The following is a 20826-nucleotide window of genomic DNA, read 5'->3' as shown; positions in this document are numbered from 1 at the left end:
GAGTGATTCCCAGACAAGACCTTGTAGAGCAGAAGAACCACCCTGTTAAACTGGAGAATCATTAGAAATAATAAATAAATGTCTTAAGACATTACCTTTTGGAATGGTTTGTTATGTAGCAGTAAATAACTGGTCACCCTCCTTATAGATAATATAATTCACCATCTACATGCAATACTGTTTAAAATAGTATTAGCCCATAGAGAGCTCTACATTCAATTTTAGCCCAATTTGACAGCTCCTACAGAACTAAACTAAGTGATCTGAGAACATAGGTACAGTTGCCAGACATATAAGTCGTGTGACCTTGAACACAAGCAGCTACATTTAGAAACTGATCCTCAATGATTTCTTAGGAGTTTAAAAGAGAGACCAATGTGCTAATATTTTCATTGACTTCTCTTTCTACTCTTTTTTTTTTCTTTTCCAATATCTTGACCAAATGTTTCTGGTAACTAGAACACCTTTGGATCTTCAGGTATCTATTGGCAAACTTGGTATCTTAGTTGTTAGGTAGTTTGAAAAGTTAGATAAATCTCTTTCCCAGAGCTCTTTGAAATTCACAGCTGCAAAGTTCTGAAAAACTTGCCCATTAGCAACACAGCAGGTGAGTCCTGCTGGATGGTCATGACATTCAGTAAGATGACTGTGGCAGGGGAGAAATGGGGAACAGAGAATAGCCTCTGTTGAGATAGGAGACACTGAGACTCCTACTTTTCTGAAATTTCTAGAAACAGCAAATAAAACAAAACTCTGAAAGTCCTTGGTAAGCTTTCAGAATCCAGCTCTCCCCTTCAGAAGAATGGAGTTTTGTCAGGGAGGTGGTAGCATTCAGAGAAAAACTGTGTTATAATTCAGATTCAAATCACTTCTGCTAGACCTTAAGCATAGCAAAGCACCAGTATGTGGTCTAACAAGGGAGGGAGGCCAGTATGACCTAGTCGAAAAGTTTTTATGGAAGAATATCTTTAACAAATTATATCTTGGTTGTTTGCTCTAAAGGAAATTGTCAAGTAGAAGTCATTTAAGTAATGCTTTTAATGAATAGATAAACATCGTTTGAAATTAGCTGAGAGAATGGGTACTTCTACCTGCTCGATGAATCCTTCACAATTAGAACAAAAGTAAACCTGAACACAGATATTTTTGCCATTGTCAGAATTTTCCAATTACGGATGCTTGATTTATTCATGTTATTACTCTTCTAGTGACCCAGTCTAAAGCAGACAATAAAAAGAACTAAAGAGAAATAACAGTAATTTTTCCTAATGCAATTTGCATACTGTCAGTGACCATCAAAAAGGCATCGTTGCCTTAAACTCTTTGGGAAGAAGCAGCTCAGAATGCATATGTTTTTTTTCCACCAAGAAAATAGCCACAGCATTATTTTTGTCAACATGTCACCTTCATATACAGGTGTTGCCTATTAATTGAGGTATGATGCTCTGAATTTACAGTATTGAAAGGTAATCTGGTAACTCTGCCTATTATGTATGTCTCCACTCTTTCCCACCATTATCTTTTCTCTTGGTGCTTATCTATAAGCTCAATTTTTTCATTTGCTTCAGCCAGAGAGCCCTTAATAATTTGCACATTCACTCTATTCAGATTACAAAGCATAAAGTCAGTGAACTTGAGGACAGAGCAATATAAGCTATACAAAAATGAAACAGGAAAACAATGACAAAAAAAGATAAACAGATTTTCAGTGCCGTGACACTATATCAAGCAGTTAACATATGTGCAACTGAAGTGCCAAGGAAGGGCAGAAAAATATTTCAAGAAATGATGATCAGAAATTTTCAAACTTGGTGAAAGCAATAGATCTACTGTTCTTTGAATCTCAACAAACCTCAAGCAAGATAAACAAAAAAGAAAATCATATCAAGGCATAACACAATAAAATAGCTAAAAACTGGTGGAAAAGAAAAAAAATCTTTAAAAAAATTCAGTACAAAAAGATGCATCATAAACGAAGGACCAAAGATAAAAATGGCTGCCTACTTTATTACAAAAACAATGAAAGCTAGAAGACAATGCAATGACATCTTTAAAGTACAGAAAGAAAAAAAACCTGTCAACCTAGAATTCTATATCCAGTGAAAATAACCATCAGAAATTCAAGTGAAATAAAGACTTTTCAACATGACATATTTCAGAATGAAAGAAGAAAGAGCACTGAAAATGGTAAGTATGTGGATTCATATAAAATACATTTTTTCATATTTTAATTTCTTTAGAACATAATTGCTGATAACAAAAATAAAAATGTATTGTGGGATTTATAACATATGTAGAAATAAAACATAGGTCAAAAATAGTACAAATTTAAAAAGGATGAAATGGAAGTATATTGCTGTAAGGTTTTTACATTATGCATTAAGTGGGAAGATATTATTGGGGAGATATTATTTGAAGGTAGACTGTGATTAAAATACATTAAGCAACCCCTAAAACAATCACTAAAAACAAATAAAATGAAGAGCTGTAGCTAATGAGCAAATACTGGAGATAAAAATAGAATACTTACTCAAAAACAGTCAATTCCTTGAAAAGAAAGCAAGAGAAGAGGAAATAAGAAATAGAGCTAAATTGACAAATGAGAAACAAATGGTAAGCTGATACATTAAAACACAACTCTATCAATGATTACATTAAAAGCAAACGATCTACATATTCCAGATAAAATGCAGAGATTGTCAGTCTGCATTTTAAAAATCACAGGTATGAGGGCAAGCTGGCTGTGACATCTGTCACCCCATTGATTTCAGGATGAATTCAGCTGATCTGGCTGGCTAGGCGGGTGTCCCCTTCTTCTCTTTCCACTCCATGAGCATCCCTCCCAAAGCTGCAAGCTTGGTCAGAGAGGACGACCTTCCCTGATAGAGGAGGACCGTTCTTCATTCAAGGGTATAGGAGTAGCTGTGCTCCCCTGTTAGGACCTCCAAACAAGCCCTTAAGGTCCATCTGTAGGAGAACGTAGGGCAGTCAAGCTTCCAAGACTCCAAACACATCTAAATGAGGTGCTGCATGTGGCAGTCTGTTTTAGAAAGAAAGAAAGGAAGGAAGGAAGGAAGGAAGGAAGGAAGGAAGGAAGGAAGGAAGGAAGAAAGAAAGAAAGAAAGAAAGAAAGAAAGAAAGAAAGAAAGAAAGAAAGAAAGAAAAGGAAAGGAAAAGAAAGGAAAAAAAGAAAAAGAAAGAGAAAAATCAGGACCCAAGTTATGCTGTTAATAAGAAATATTCCTTAAAAATAAAGATACAAATAGGTAAAAATTAAAAGGATGGAAAATATATTTTTAGCATAATCAGAATAAAAGCAAAGTAGCTATATTAATATACACAAAATATTAAAATATCCCTGAGATAGTGTCATTTTATAATAGTAACTATCTTATGCATTCTTATGTATTCACTAAGAATGCATAAATATCTTAAATATACATGCATCCATCCAACAGATCTTTAACATACATAAAACAAAAGCTGACAGGACTGAAAGGAGAAAGAGACAAATCCACATTTATAAGGTAGAGATTTTAACACTCCTCTCACAGGGATTAACAGAATACGTGACAGAAAATCAATAAACATATGGATAGCTTAAACAACAAACCAACTAAATAGACCTAATTGACATTTATAGAATGCTTACCAGTAGCAACAGAATACAAATTCTTTTCAAGTATATGTTGAACATTAACTCAGTTAGACCATGTACTGGGTCATAAAAAACACATCTCAATCATTTTAAAAGGATTTATGTCACATAATATGTTCTCTTGCCACAATGGAGTCAAGTTAGAAATCAATAACAAAGAGGTATCTTTTTTAAAATGTTCAAATATTTGGACATTAAATAGCATACCTCTACAAGCCAATGGGTCAAAAAAAAAAAAAATCACAAGGAAAATTAGAAAATATTTTGAAATAAATGAAAATGGTAATGCAACATATCCAAATTTGCAGGATGTGACTAAAGCAATGCATAGAGAGAAACATATAGTAACACATGCATATATTGGAAATGAAGAGCAGTCTAAAATGAATTCTCTAACCATCCACTATAGGAAGTTAGAAAAAAAGAAAAGAACAAATCAAACCCAAAATAGGTAAAAAGAGGAAATAATAAAAGTAAGTGTGAAAATCAGTAAAATAGAACCGGCAAACAATAAAGGAAATCAATAAACCCAATAAAATTTATGATATTCTAACTAGACTTATTTTGTGTGTGTGTGTGTAATTATCAAACAGAAATAGTTTAATTCTTTATTTCTCTTTTAAAGTTTCTTTTGCAATACTACTTTTTGTTTGTTTGTTTGTTTTATTATGTTATGTTAATCACCATACATTACATCATTAGTTTTTGATGTAGTGTTCCATGATTCATTGTTTGCGTATAACACCCAGTGCTCCATGCAGAACGTGCCCTCTTTAATACCCATCACCAGGCTAACCCATTCCCCCACCTCCTCCCCTCTAGAGCCCTCAGTTTGTTTCTCAGAGTTCATAGTCTCTCATGGTTCGTCTCCCCCTCCGATTTCTCCCCCTTAATTTTCCCCTTCCTACTATCTTCTTCATTTTAACATATAATGTATTATTTGTTGACAAAACAGAAGATACAAATAATACAGATATTAAATAGACAATAAGAGGTTATTATAAACAATTTTGTGCCAATAATTTATACAACTTAAATGAAATGCACAAACTCCTTGAAAGTTAAGAACTACCAAAACTGGTACTAGAAGAAACAGAATTCTAAATAGCTCTATATCAGTTAAATAAATTGAATTAATAATTAAAATCTTCACATAAAGAAAACTCCAGGCCCAGTATGTTTTTCTGGTGATTCCTATCCAACATTTAAGAAACATATCATATAAATTCTATGCAAATGCTTAAAGAAAATGAAGGAGGAAAGAACATTTTCTAGCTCATTTTTTGAAACCTTGATACAACAAAGACATAACAAGACAAAAATCTACAGACCAATATCCCTCATCAACAGAAATAAAAAATATTTAACAAAATATTAGCAAACAGAATCAAAAGGAGCCACTTTCTGAAACAGGCAAAGTCTAGAAAATGAGTAGCTTGCTTCTGAGATATCCAAATGGAAAAAGCAAGTAGGCAAATAAATACATAAGCCTAAAGGCATCAAATTAAAAGAAGAAAATAAAATTTAGGGGGTGCCTGGTGGCTCAGTTGGTTGAGCCTCCGACTCTTGATTTTGGCTCAGGTCATGATCTCGGGGTTGTGGAATGGAGCCCCATGTCAGGCTCTACACTCAGCATGGAGTCTGCTTGTCCCTCTCCTTTCTCTCTCTCTTCCTCTCTCTCTCTCTACCTGTATTTTTCTCTCTCTCTCTCAAATAAATAAATAAAATCTTTAAAAAAAAAAAAGAAGAAAATTTAGGAGGCATCACCATGGAAACAGAATTAAATCCAGAAAATAGATGAATTTGCCTCAGAACAAGAGATAGAATGATTGAGTCCTGTAGCCCTATCATATTTAGAAGTAGGCCAGGGGAGAAGTAGAAAGAAATTAATAGACATAAAAGATAAAATGTGAAGGTCTTACATACATCCAGTTTGATTTCCAGAAGAAAGAAATAGAGACAATGTGAGAAGGACAAAAACAACTGCTTAATTTCCAGAACTGATGATCAACACAAGTCCCCTGATTTGGAGATTACAACAAATCCCCAGCAAATAGAAAGAAATCCTCAACTAGAGACATCATGATGAAACATCAAAGACAAAAATAAATCCTTAAAAGAAACTACAGAGAAAGGACAAGCCATTCATAAGGGGGTGATAATAACACTGACAACATAATTCTTAAAAGCAGCAATAGAGGGGCACCTGGGTGGCTCAGCTGGCCGAGCATCCAACTCTTGATTTTAGTTCAGGTCGTGATCTCAGTGTCGTGAGATGGAGCCCCGTATCGGGATCCACACGCTGGGTGTGGAGCCTGCTTCAGATTCTCTCTCTCCCTCTGCCCCTCTCCCCCACTCCCCAAAAAACAGCAATAGAAACCAAAACTCAATGTAACATTATCCTCCACAATGCTGAAGAAAAATAGCTGTGAAGCTATAAATGTATATTCAGCTAAACTAATAAGAGTAAAATAAAGACATTTTCAAACAAACAAAAGTAAACATATGTAAATATCCAAGAAAATTCTGCAAAGAAAGAATAATTGAAAGTGACTAATGCTGCCAAATATAAAACAGTAACAAAAACACTGAATAATGGCACAAGATTGAAGATGCATAATTAGAGCAGAATATAGCACTAGAAATACACACAAAAACATAGTGGAAGGTAATTTCCAATGAAGTTAGCCATGACATTCAGTGGTTAAAAGATACACTATTTGATAACATTGTCAAGACAACTGGACAGAAATTTTTTAAAGGAATGAAGCTGAGTGAGTGATATTACCAATATAGCCAGGTAGGAGACTCCTGGTTTTCTTTCCTCTCAGAAGCACAGGACACACACATGTGCATGGATCAATCCCCTCCGAGAGAAATCCAGAAACTAGTTGAGTGACTTTCTCACATCAGGCAACTGAAAAAAATGCCCACATCAAAATGGGTAGGAAAGGCTAAGAAACTCTCGCCATAAACCCCACCTCTGTTACAGTGCCTTACAACCAGGACGGAGTTCCCGATTCCCATCTTCTCCCCGAGGAGCAAAGGGCTTGGACCATACAATTAGAGTCCCAACTTTTAAGGCTGCTACCCAAAGCCTCCAAGTCATCCAGCTCTGAGAGCCAATGGGAATTGTATTCATGAGTTTCACAGGACTGTAGCAAACAAAGAAGCAGTTTTAAAACAGGTGGGTGAGGATTTCCCATGTCTATCCCCCCAGGCTCAGTGCAAAGGAAGGAGACAAAAATACCCATCTTCAGTTTCTCCCTGGAAAGTCTGACTACATCCTTTCCCATCTGTTGCCTGAGGATCCAGCTTCTAATCATCCTGCATCTGAGAGCTAATTGGGATTCTCCCAGGAGCCTGAAAGAGCTGGTGGGTTCTTCCCCTACCTTCTCCCTCTGGCTGGCTTCAACAATAAAACCAAGGCACCAGCGTCTCCCTGGAAGGAGGTTGTCCACACATTGAGTGCTCCAACTTTTGTGGCTGCCACCTGAGAGATGGGTCTTCGATCACCTAGCTCTGATAGCCCATGGGGCTGGACATTCATGAGTCCCATAGAATTATATTAAACAAAGAAGCAGTTGTTAAATGGATGTACAGGCACTTTCTGCAACTACTCCTCCACCCCCACCCAGGCTCAGTACAGTGGGGATATAGACAAAAAGTCCCATCTCTCAGTTTCTCCCAGAAAGGGATTTGATTAAATATCTTCCCAGCTGCTACCCGAGGGTCTGGCTTCTAATCAGCCTGCATCTGAGAGCTGACTGGGATCCTCCTGGGAAACTGAAAGAGCTGTCGGGAACATTGTCTGCCACCCTTTTTTCCCCCGGCTCACTCCCATAGTAAAACCAACTCTCTAGCTTCTCCCTGAAAGGAGTTTGTCCACACATCTGTCACTCAACTGCTATGGCTGCCACCCAAGAGACTGAGTCCCAAATCACCTATCTGGGAGCTGATGGGGTTCAATAATCATGAATCCCCCAGACCATACAAAACAAAGAGACAGTTCTATTTGGATGCACAAGAGCGCCTAGTGAATATTTCCTCTGGTTCAATACAGAGTAAGTAGGCAAAAACACCTAGATCCTGGTTTTTCCCTGATAGATACAGTCAAACTGTATATCTACTGCCCTGACTTCCCCAGCTGCTTCCTGAAGGTCTGGTTTCCAATTGGCCTGCATCAGGGAGCTGAAGTTAATAGTCGAGCCTAAACTGTTGTATGGCCATTATCCACACCTTTGGGACACTGATGGGTCTTGTCATACTCCAATCTACTGGGAGCCGCTAAGCCACTGAGAACAAAGATGGTGAGCTGGATAATCACAAAGGTTTCAGAGTCAACCAGGAGGTCAGGTGAGACTGATTGATGAGGTTCATCTCTTAACTGAGGCCAGTCTGTCAAGACTGAAAGAGGAGTCTGTTTTATCTAATTTGCAGAAACAAACACAGAGAATTTTCTTTTATGAAGAAACAGTGGAGTTTGTTCCAAACAAAAGAACAAGATAAGTTCCCAGAAACTGACCTTAATGAAACCAAAATAAATTATGTACTCAATGGAGTTCAAAACAGCAGTCATACAGATGCCCACCAAGGCTAAGAGAGCAATGAATGAACAGGGTGAGAATTTCAACATAGAGTAAGGAAATATTAAAAACTACAAAACAGAAATCAGAACTGAAGAATATTAATAACCGAACTAAAAATTTCAATAGAGGGGTTCAACAGCAGACTAAATCAAGTGAAAGAAAGGATTAGCTAACACAAAGACAGGGCAATAGAAATCACTCAGCCAGAGGAACAAAAAGAAAAATAATTTTTAAAAATGAGGATAGCTTAATGTACTTGTGGGACACCATCAACTGGCTTGATATACACATTATAGGTGTACCACAAGGAGAAGAGAGAGAGAAAGAGGCAGAAATTGTATTGAAAGAAATAATGGCTGAAAACTTCCCAAACCTGGGAAAAGAAACAGACATCCAGATCTAAAAGATCAGAGATTTCCAAATAAAATGAATCCAAAGAGATGCAACTGAGACACATTATAACGAAAGAGTCAACAGTTAAAGAGTTCCCCCAAACAAACAAAAGTTGAAGGAGTTCAATACCACTAGACCGGCCTTACAGGAGATGTTAAAGGGAGTTCTTCAAGCTGAAATGAAAAGATGCTAATCAGGGGAGCATGGCAGCTCAGTCCATTAAGTGTCTGCCTTCCGCTCAGGTCATGATCTCAGGGTCCTGGGATTGAGCCCCATGTTGGGCTCCCTGCTCAGCGGGGAGTCAGCCTCTCTCTCTCCCTCTGCCCCTCCCCCTGCCTGTGTACACTCTCTCTTTCTCTTTTTCTCTCTCTCTCAAATAAATAAATTTTTAAAATCTTTAAAAAAAAGATGACAATCAATAACATGACAACATATGAAAGTATAAAACTTACTGGTAAAGGTAAATATATAGTTAAATTCAGAATGCTGTAATATTGTAATTGTAATGGTAGTGTGTAAATCACATATAACTCTACTAGAAAGGTTAAAGACAAAAGTAGCAAAAATAACCACAGCTACAATAATTTGTTAATGAATACCCAGTATAAAAGGATGTAAATTGTGACATCAAAAATATAAAATGTTGGGGGAGTATAAAATGTAGAAATTCTGTATGCATTCAAAGTTAAATTGATATCAGCTTAAAATATAGTATAATAACTATAAGAATGTTTAACATAAGCCTCATGGTAACTACAAAACAAAAACCTATAGTAGATATGTAAAGGATAGGGAAAGGACTTAAAGCATACAACTAAAGAAAATTATCCAATAAAAAGGAAGAGAGCAAGAGAAGAAAAAAGGAACAGAGAAACTATAAAATAGTGAGAAAACAATGAACTAAATCATAATGCTAAGTCCATACCTATCAACAGTTACTACAAGTGTAAATGGATTAAAATTCTCTAGTCAAAATATACAGAATGGCTGAATAGATGAAAAAAAAAAAAGACCCAACTACATGCTGCCCACAAGAGACTTATTTCAGCTTTAAGGGCTCACATAGATTGAAAGAGATGGGAAAAAAATATTCCAAGCAAGTTGAGAGCAGAGGTAGTTCTACTTATATCATATGAGAGCAGAGGTAGTCCTACTTATATCAGACAAAATAGACATTAAGCCAAAAATTAATAAGATACAAAACAAATCATTATATAATGGTAAAAGTCATTATATAAGGTCAATTCATCAAGAAGATATAACAATTCTAAATATTTTTGCACCCAACAATTGTAAATATTTATGCACCTAAATATATAAAGCAAATATTAATGGATTTGGAGGGAGAAATAGACAGCAATATAATAATAATATGGAAAGTCAAGACTCCACTCTCAACAATGGGTAGATCATCCAAACAGAAAATCAGTAAGTAAACATTAAGCTTAAATTACTTGTTAGATCAAATGGATCTAATATACAAATACAGACCATTCTATCCAACAACAGAATACACATTCTTCTCAAGTGCAAGTAAAAGATTCTCCAGGATAGATCACCTGTTAGGCAATAAAACAAGTCTTAAAAAATTTAATACTGAAATCATATAAAGCATCTTTTCCAACCACAATGGTTTGAAACTAGAAATCAATAAGAAGAGGAAAACTAGAAAATCCACAAATATATGGAGATTAAATAACATGCTACTGAACAACCAATGGGTCAAAGGAGAAATCAAAAGGGAAATAAAAAAATATCTTGAGAAAAATGAAAATGAAAATACAATATCCCAAAACTTGCTGTCTGCAGCAAAACCAGTTCTAAGAGGGGCGCCTGGGTGGCTCAGTCGTTAAGTGTCTGCCTTCGGCTCAGGTCATGGTCCCAGGGTCCTGGGATCGAGCCCCGCATCGGGCTCCCTGCTCCGCGGGAAGCCTGCTTCTCCCTCTCCCACTCCCCCTGCTTGTGTTCCCTCTCTCGCTGTGTCTCTCTCTGTCAAATAAATAAAATCTTTAAAAAAAAAACAAAACCAGTTCTAAGAGAAAAGTTTATACTGATAAACACCCACATCAGGAAAAAGAAATCTCAGGGGCACCTGGGTGGCTCAGTCATTAAGCATCGGCCTTCAGCTGAGGTCATGATCCCAGGGTCCTGGGATGAGTCCCGCATCGGGCTCTCTGCTCAGAGGGAAGCCTGCTTCTCTCTCTCCCACTCCCTCTGCTTGTGTTCCCTTTCTCGCTGTGTCTCTCTCTGTCAAATAAATAAATAAAATCTTTAAAAAAAAAGAAAAAGAAATCTCGAATAAACAACCTAACTTTATACTTCAAGGAACTAAAAAAGAAGAACAAACTAAACCTGAAGTTAGTAGAAAGAAGAAAATAACAAGATCAGAGCAGTAATAAATAAAATAGAGACTAGAAAGACAATAGAAAAGATTAACAAAACTAAGAGCTAGTTTTTTTAAAAGATAAAATTGACAAATCTTTAGTTAAACTAAGAAAGAAAAGACAAAATCAGAAAAGAAAGAGGAGACATTACAACTGATAACACAGAAATACTAAGAATCATAAAAAAAACTACTATGAACAATTATGTACCAATGAATTGGATAACCTAGCAAAATGGTTACATTCCTAGAAACATACAGCCTATCAAAACTGAATGATGAAGAAACAAAAAGCTGAACAAACCAATTATGAGTAAGGAGATTGAATCATTAATCAAAAACCTTCCAACAAAGACTAGGACCATATGGCTTTGCTGGTGAAGTCTACCAAGCATTTAAAGAAGGATTAATACCAATCCTTTCCAAACTCTTCCAAAAAATTAAAGAAGAGGGAACACTTCCAAATTCATTTTATGAGGCCAGCATTACCCTGATACCAAAGCCAGACAAGGACCCTACAAAAAAAAGAAAACTACAGGCCAATATCCCTGATGAACATAGATGCAAAAATCTTCAACAAAGTACTAGCAAATGAATTCAACAGTACATTAAAAGAATCATACATAATGATCAGGTAGGATTTATTCTTGTGATGCAAGGATGGTTCAACATATGCAAATCAATAACATGATGCACCATATTTAAAAAAGTGCAGGTTAAAAATCATATGATCCTCTCAATAGATCCAGAAAAAGCACTTGATAAAATTCAACATCTTTTCACACTAAAAACTCAATAAATTAGATATAGATAAAATGTATCTCAACTTGGTAAAAGCCATATATGCAAGCCCACAGCTAGATTCACACTCAATGAAGAAAATCTGGAAGTTTTTCCTCTAAGATAAGTAATAAGACAAAAATGTCTATTCTCACCACTTTTATTCAACATAGTATTGGAAGTCCTAGACAGAGAATTAGACAAGGACAATTATGCCCTAATAAATAAAAAGCATCCAAATCAGTAAAGAAGAAGTAAAACTATCTCTGTTTGCAGATGACATTTTATATATAGAAAATCTTAAGATCCACTAAAAAAACTGTTAGAACTGATACATTCAGTAAAGTTGCAGGATTCAAAATATACAAAAATTGGTTGCATTTCTGTATACTAACAATGAACTATCAGGAAGCAAAATTAAGAAAACAATCTCATTTACAATGGCATCAAAATTAATAAAATACTTAGGAATAAATGTAATCAGGAGGTGAATGACTTGTACAATGAAAACTGTAAGACATTGATTTAAAGAATATTATTGATGAAAGCAATTGAAGAAGACAAATAAATGGAAACAAATAAATGTTCATGAATTGGAAGCATTAATATTATTAAACTGCCCATACTCCCCAAAGAGATCTACAGATTCAATGCAAACCTTATCAAAATTCTAATGGCATTTTTCACAGAAATATAAAAAAAAGTCCAAAAATTTGTTTGGAACCACAAAAGACCCCAAATAGCTAAAGCAATATTAAGGAAGAAGAGCAAAGCTGGAGGCATCACAATTCCTGATGTTGAACTATATTACAAAGCTATAGGAATCAAAACAGTATGGCACTGGCATAAAAACAGATCCATACATCAGTAGACCAGAACAGATAGCTCAGAAATAAATGCATGCATGGATGGCCAATTAATTGCCAACAAAGGCGCTATGAATATACAATGGGGAAAGGACAGTCTCTTCAAAAAATAATGTTGGGCACACTGGATATCCACATACAAAAGAATGAAATTGGGCCACTATCTTATACCATACGCAAAAGATTAAAACAGATTAAAAATTTGAACGTGAACCCTGAAACCCTGTAACTTTTAGAAGAAAACATAGGGAATTAAGCTCCTTGAAATTGGTCTTGGCAATGATTTTTTGGATTTGAAACAAAAGCAAAAATAAACAAGTGAGCCTACATCAAACTAAAAGGCTTCTGCACAGCAAAGGAAACCATCAACAGAATAAAAAGGCAACATATGGGAGAAAATATGTGCAAACAACAGACCCAAGAAGGATTAATATCTAAAATGCACAAGGAACTTCTACAACTCAGTAGCAAAGAAACCCCAAATAAGCAAATTAAAAAAATGGACAAAAGACCTGAAGAGACATTTTTTTCCAGAGAAGACATACAAATGGCCAACAGGTACATTAAAAAGTACTCGACATCACCAGTCATCAGAACAATGCAAATCAAAACTGCAGTGAAATGTCACCTCACACCCATTAGCATGTCTATCACCAAAGGACCAGTGATAACAAATATTGGCTAGGATGTGGAGAAAAAGGAACCCTTGAGCGCTGTGGGTGGGAATGTAAACTTGTACAGCTACTACAGAAAACATTGCAGAGGTTTCTCAAAAATTAAAAATAGAACTACCATATGATCCAGGAATCCCACTTCTGTGTATATATCCAAAGGAAAACAAATCACTATCTTGAGACATCTATAGTCCCAGGTTTATTACAGCATTATTCATGCTAGCCAAGATATGGAAACAACCTAAGTATCTGTCCACAGATGAATGAATAAAGAAAATACCTATGCAATGGAATATTATTTAACCTTTAAAAAGAATGAAGTCCTGCCATTTGCAAGAATACGGATGAGCCTGGAGGACATCGTGCTAAGAGAAAGAGGTCCGATAGAAAAAGACAAATACTGCATGGTGTCACTTAAAAAAGTCTAACTCATTAAAATAGAGAATGAATGGTGGTTAGTTACCAGGGGGTGGGAGGTGGGGGGAAATGGGAACATGTTGGTAAAAAGGTATTAACTTATAATTATAAGATGAATAAATTCTGTGGGTCCAATGTGTAGCATGGTAACTATACATGATAATACAGTATTATATAATTAAGTTTCTATGAGAGTAGATTGTGAGGTGACAGATGTGTTTATTAACTTGACTGTGTGAATCACTTCACAATATATATATCAAATCATCACGTTGCACGCTTTAACTATATTACAATTTTGTCAGTTATATCTTAATAAAGCTGGGGGGGGGAGGAATTAAGTTGATCTCTAACATTTTACCCAAAAATAAATTCCAGATACCTGGAATATCTAAATGTAAAATTTGAAATTTTAAAACTTGAAAAAAGCAGCATTTTTTTAGAGCGGTGGAAATACTCTGCATGCTATTATAAAGACGGAGGATACATGTCATTATACTTTTGTTTAAACCCACAGAACATATAACATGAAGCGTGAACCGCAATGTACTGTATGGAGTTTGGGTGATGATGATGTATCGATGGAGGTTCATCCATTGTAACAGTGTACCTCTCTGGTGAGTGACATCTACATTGCAGGAAGCCGTACGTGTGTGGCGGCCAGGAGTCTATGGGCCATCTCTGTACCTTCCTCTCTCTCATTTTGCTATGCACTTAAAACTGCTCTTAAAAATTTAAGTTAAAAACCAGAACACTGGAAACTTAAAACAAGTTTAGAATGAGGAAAGCCTTATTATGACCTAAACTTAGAAACCATAAAAGAAAAATAATAATAAATTTGACTATAAAAAATATTAAAGGTTCTACACAGGAAAAAAAAAACAAAACCCACCATAAACACCATAAAGAAACAAACCACATAGAAAAAAAGTATTTACATTTATTTCACTAATGTTGACATCTTTGAGAGGCCAAATAAATGGCAGCCTTCTTTCTTGCATAGTTCGGAACAAGTTGAGAAATTAGACCAAAAAATGACCTGTGAGGGGCGCCTGGGTGGCTCAGTCGTTAAGCGTCTGCCTTCAGTTCAGGTCATGATCCCAGGGTCCTGGGATCGAGCTCCGCATCGGGCTCCATGCTCTGCGGGAAGCCTGCTTCTCCCTCTGCCTCTGCTTGTGTTCCCTCTCTCGCTGTGTCTCTCTCTGTCAAATAAACAAATAAATAAAATCTTATAATAAAAAAAATGACCTGTGAAGGCCCAAACAACAGCTGTTGTTCTGGTAAAGACTTAGTTGTAATACATTGCTTAGTGTGAGAGCCAAATGGGTGGCTAACCGGACCCTAGATTAAGACACGTCACAGAAAGTATAAGACATGCCTGGTACTTAAGAGCTACTGTGGGTTTTTCTGTCTTTGGACACCCCAAGCTTGCTCCTACTTCAGAGACTGTGGGTTTATTTTTCCTTCTTTTGCACATGGCATAATCTTTTATTAGCTATTCTTGGGCTGGCTTCTTCTCATTATTCATACCTCAGCTCAAACATGATCTCCTCACAGAGACCTCATCTTAACCCCCTACTTAAACCAGAACACTCTTCCCCACCACGATGACCACAATCACAGATTGTCTTGTTTACTTACTTATTTATTTGAAGAGCTATTTTATGTTTATTTTCCTCCACTAAAATATAAGTTCCCTTAGAACACAGAGTTACCTTTGCATCATGATATCCCCAGAACAGCACCTGACACATAGTAAGTGCTCAATAAATATTCACTGACTAAATGAGGGCTGCCATTGAAATGAACAGAGAGAATGCATCAAGATTGCCAAGAAGGGTCAACAGTTTGGGGGAGTCAGAGAAGGCTTCCGAAAGGATGTAAAGGCATGATCTTTAAGTGGAAACCTAATGAATGAGTAGGCATTCACTAGGGTGGCCTTTGACTCAAGCCGAGGAAAAGGGAAAAAGGGATCTTCTGAAGACTGGGACTAAAAAGCCACACTTGGGGGGAAAAAATGTGAGAAAGAAAACAGCCCTTTGGTGGGTGGCTGGGTCTATCAATAGTCCAATATGGCTAGAAATCAGATTGAGACGTAAAAGAGAGCAACAGCTGAGGCTGGAAATATTAGCAGAGGGCAAAATCGTAGAGGGTTTTTGTGCCATATTAAGGATTTTAGATATTATCTTAAGGATGGTGGGAATCTTTTGAGATAATTGAGCTCGGAAGTAAAAGATCGAATTTATGTTTTGAAAAAATCTTGTGTCCCTAACACTTCATACAGCCTGTGGCCAACCTAATTCTTCCCCCCAAAACCAGCAAATAAACCCCGGGTGGAGAATTAGTTTGAGAGGAGCAGTCCTAGACAGGAGGACCAGCAGGGAGGCTGCCACAGTCACCCAGGGGAGAAATGACGGTGGCTGGCTGCAGGGGGCTCCATGGGTGATTTCAGAGCGGGGCTTGGATTCACTGCTGCTTCTGTCTGCAAAGACTCTCCACCACTGCTCACTTCTGTGTCTTGGACAGTGTAATCCCACCTGTAGGTACTTTATTAGCTTTGCAGAGGGCAGAAGACATCATCCTCATTCTCCACTTGACCTTTAGACAACTGCCCAGGTCACTTAAGGACGAGAGGAGGGAAGGTGAACAGGTTTCCTCTCGGTGTCTCTTACTCTTCCCTCATTTCAGAAGTGCCTCTTTTTCGGATTTCTGCAACCTTACCATTAGCCCTAGATATTCTATGAGCATGTCCCTGTCTTTCAAACAAAGGCCTGAAAAAGAAATTTCAAGAACCACTCCACTGAATCCTTTGGTGAGTTTATAGATTCTCATTTTCCTCAAGGAGAAGGGCTCATTAAGTAAATCCTGTTTTCAGCCATGGCCCATGTTTACTAAAAACTAAACGGGAGAAACTCTACAAAACCTGTTCCAGAAAGAGGCGAGTCCATCCGTGTCAAACCACAATCCTGGAAATTGAATGTTTAATTCATAAAGTAAATTATAAGAGATTACTTGTACAAGTAACTGCAATGTCCTTAAAATTATTCTTTAACTGAGGAAAAGTTTTTTGACCTTTGGAGAAAATGCTTGCTTCTAGCTATGACTAAAAAGAGATTTCCTTCTTTCTCTGTTGTGCTAAGAATCTTTTCTTCTTATAAAGAAGGCACCACAGTGATTTATAACTGTCATAAAAGCCTGGAATCCTTTTGAGGTTAAGCTACTCAGCTATTCAACTTTTACTACAGAAACTTTGAAATTCAAAAAGAAAAAATAATGTAAGTTTTTGAAGGACATGTGTTGCTGTAGGTGATCCTGTTAATTAAAAGTGATTGCCTGCTAGGAAATCATACTTTAAAAAGTTTCATGAATTTATTAGAACCCTGAAGGTATCTTTGTATGCACAGAGCTTTACACGCCATTTATGCAATTTTGTTTCAGATCTGCTGAAAGTCTTGCTGACACTCCCAGAGCAGGGAACAGCACTGTTAGCATGTGTATGTGTTTTGGCTAATTGAATTATGTGAAAATACATACTAATGAAGCTGTTAGCAGAGGTGTTTGCTGAGTAGACTCTTCCTCTAATTTCTTCTAAATTAGGAGCATCTTTTTGCAGCAGATTAACGTTTTAGGAAAGGCTGCCTTCTTATAGAAAAATAGCACGTTGTCTAATATCGTGATTCATTTTTGTGCATGCTAAAAAGCTCTCTTCACACCTGATGTGCACAAACCTAAAAAAGAGAAAACCTAAAAGGCATTTTTAATTTCAAAAATAAGCTACTCTGGAAAGACCAATGATGTGTAATTATCCAATAAAATTAATGACCAAATTATTAATCTTCTCTTAAAACATTTTGGTGTTACCCCCACCCCAGCACACTTTTAAGAATGATTGTGTTTGGTTTGGTTTTAATGAGGATTATTATTTAATGGTCCTATTTGGATTATTTTGCCGCATGTCTATTTGCAAATAGTACCTCGTAACATTTGTTGCTGTAATTCTGCGATCCCCTGATGCTGGTATTTGAGAAATACGCTATGGCAACGCTGTGGTTGTTTTTCACAGGAACCCAGGGAGCTATCAAAGTCGGAGAACGTGCCTCTGTTTGCAGTGGAGGTGGGCAGGCGGTGAAATCCCCGCGCTCCGCTCGGGCTGCAGGCGAGAGCAATCAGCTAATTGCCTAACGGGGATGCGGAGCCGGTGCCCCCGCGCCGCCCGTCGCCTGGCTGGTCACAGTCACCAGAAAGCGGCTTGCATAGCCCTGTGTCGCATCGTCGCCTTGCTCTGTGTGCTCTGCTGCCGGAGATGAGCAGAGATGGAGGAGCAGGCTCTCAGCACATCCCACAAGAAAGGCAGCCGCGGTATGCACGTTCCGGCTCGCGGCCAAAAGGACGGGAGCTTCGGAAGGAAAAAGAAAAGCGTGAGAAAACGTGGGCTCGCCGCTCAGTGCTCCCGGTGCGTGTCTGGAACACACAGAGACACCTTAGAAATCAGTGTAATCCGAGACTGAGCTGGGAAACGGCCACGCCGCTGAAAACACTGGATGCTTGGAAAATAGTTTGGGGGACAATCAGCCATAGAAAGTGACTAGTGGGGAGAAATTACACATAAATGTTATAGGTAACATTTTTATAAAATGTGTATATAAAATTTTATATGTAAATATATGTGTGTCATTTGTGTAACCAGAGAGAGCATTATTCTTTTTTATCACAAGATTAATAACTTGACAGAAATGCTGTGACTCCTGTAAGACCCTGAGATCCTGCACAGAAAAGTTGCTTTTCAGTTTGGAGCTAGAGCTACCAATCCCAGAAACTGTCACCAGGCCTCTCACTTTACATTTTCACCTCAAGGCGGCGGCGGGCGGGGGGCGGCGTCCTCAACAGCCCCTCCCCCCACCTGCACCGTCCCTGAGAATTCCCTGCGCAGCTGTATCAGCGCTGTGACCATGTCCCACCGTCACACATCTGGGCCATGCCGTTTGTACTCCAGCAGATCCTTAGAGCCATTCTCCTGGCTCCCTGCTTCTGGTGACCTCATAGATCCCTGTCCTTTGTTTTTAAAGTCCCGTTGTCATCTATTTTGTAAGAGCTCAGTTCTAAGTCCCTTTTCTGCCACTTACTAGTCATGGGTTCTTGTTCATGTCAGCAACCCTCAGTTAGCATTGATTTCCAAATCTGTAAGATGGGCCAAAAAAAAAAAAAAAAAAACTCTGAGATGATCAAAGCCTTGTGGGAAAGGCTTTGAATATTTAAAGTGAGCTGACGGCATCATCATAGAGTAAAATGCTTCTGTATCGGGATATTACCTGGTCTTCACACCTCCTCTTTAGATCCTCACATAGACCTTCCCAATAGGTTGTCAAACTGTTGTCACAGCCATCTCCTGAAAGACAAGCAGCTGTCAGCCAGGAAAGCAGGTCAGGTTGGGGCAGGGAAACAGACTCTGGGATGGAGATAAGTTTGCAGGTGTTTATCAGGGAGTGCTCCTGGGAGCACTACCTGGGAAGGGGAAGGGAAGGAAGCAGACAAGGGCTGGGGGAGAAGGGGAGCTGTGGACGCTCTCTTAGTGCAGTCTTCAGCTCATCCTACTTAGAGCCAGGGTGCCACTTCCTAGCTGCTCAGTTGGAATGAGGAGTCCATATGTTTACTCTCCTTATTGGAGCAGCCGTTGAACTCAGGCCTTCCAGGGGAAGGGTTTTCTTCTGCAGAGACAATTGCCTGGAAGCAGCTGGGGTCTGCCAGCCGGGGGCTGGGGAATGAGTCCTCTATTCCTGAAAGCGGATCTGGCTGGTGCCCATTACAATACCCACCACATTGATCATTAGCTTTGGGTTGTTTAATTCTGGAATATGCTTAGTACATTGTCTTGCTGGTAAAATGCATTGATTTTCTGTGGGGCCTTCAGAAATTACCTAGGAGTTAGAACACCCAAGCTCTAGAAATGATTCTGCACTTGTCTGAATTAGCAAAGCATCTTTAATGGAAAAAGATGAATTTAGGCTGTATCTAGACTATCTTCTTTTTAATAATGTACAAGTTTTAAGTGGTCTATGTTTTCAAAGATGCTCAATTTTTCTTATGAAAAGTTTTGGAAAATGTACATCAAAAAAGAAAGTTTGCCCCCACATGCTCCCAAACATAATAGCCAGTCAGCCACTTCAGTCCATACGGAAAACCAATTTTGTTCTCCTAATTCACTTTCCAATCCATGTTATGGGCTTGTTGTGTAATGAAAGTCTTTAGCTAATAGTACCTTTACATTGCATTTTTAATTTTCAAAGTGTTTCCATATCTATTCACAAATTCAAGCCTCACAAAAGCTTTGGTAGGTAAACTAGACAGGATTAAACCCATTACACTGAAAAGGAACCCAAGGCACAGAGAAAGTTGGGTGATTGTCTAAGATAGCTCACCTAATCAGTTAAAACAAAATACAAAAACAGAAACAAAATTAAATCTAGTACCCAAATCTCTTTCCACTGAAAATTGTGTATATTTGGAGTTTTTCCTAGCAAATGAACTTTTATGACCTCAAGTTACACATGCTACTCCCCCCCACCCCCCGCCCAACAACCTGAGAACAAATCTCTCAGCTTGTCTGTAGCCTGTGTGATTAGTAGATAAAATGACTAGTGACATGTATCAATTTATATGAATCACTGATTAAAGAGGACTGCTATGAATCCAGGGTCTCAATTTGTCAAGCCCCAGGATACAATTCAAGCTCTCTATAATCTGGCCTACTTGCCACTTGTTACTAATTGCTGGAAATTCTGAAATTATTTTATATTTTAAGGAGTATTTTTAAATTCTCTTGGGTATCCGGAAACATTCTGTTACAGGCAGCAGATAAGTATTTGCCTTTTCAGTACCATCTCTTCTTGGCTTCAGCGTTCAACAAGAGCGTCATTATCTTACAACCTCAAGAGAGAACATTTTTAGCCAGCAAACAAGAAGCAGGAAGCCTGATTTTCAACAGTTGGACCGGGCCACTTCCCTACAACCCACGGTCCTTTCCCTCATCCCGTGCCTCTGGTGCATGCTGAACTCTGCCTCCCCCTGC

General features: G+C 37.9%; 1 long non-coding RNA gene across 1 annotated transcript; it reads right to left on the bottom strand.

Moving 5' to 3' along the window:
• Positions 1-1987: 1987 nt before the first annotated feature.
• LOC144382495 (uncharacterized) lies at positions 1988-19163 on the bottom strand. Its single transcript, XR_013449494.1, has 4 exons — positions 19070-19163; positions 17735-18156; positions 14800-14962; positions 1988-3040 (listed from the first exon to the last, which is right to left on the bottom strand). It is a non-coding gene; the product is annotated as an uncharacterized LOC144382495 (long non-coding RNA).
• Between the last annotated feature and the right edge of the window lie 1663 nt (positions 19164-20826).

The sequence above is a fragment of the Halichoerus grypus genome, chromosome 7 (assembly GCF_964656455.1).
Source record: "Halichoerus grypus chromosome 7, mHalGry1.hap1.1, whole genome shotgun sequence".
In the NCBI taxonomy this organism is placed as follows: domain Eukaryota; kingdom Metazoa; phylum Chordata; class Mammalia; order Carnivora; family Phocidae; genus Halichoerus; species Halichoerus grypus.
Note: the sequence above shows the minus strand (reverse complement) of the source record. Positions and strands in the feature narration are given on the sequence as shown.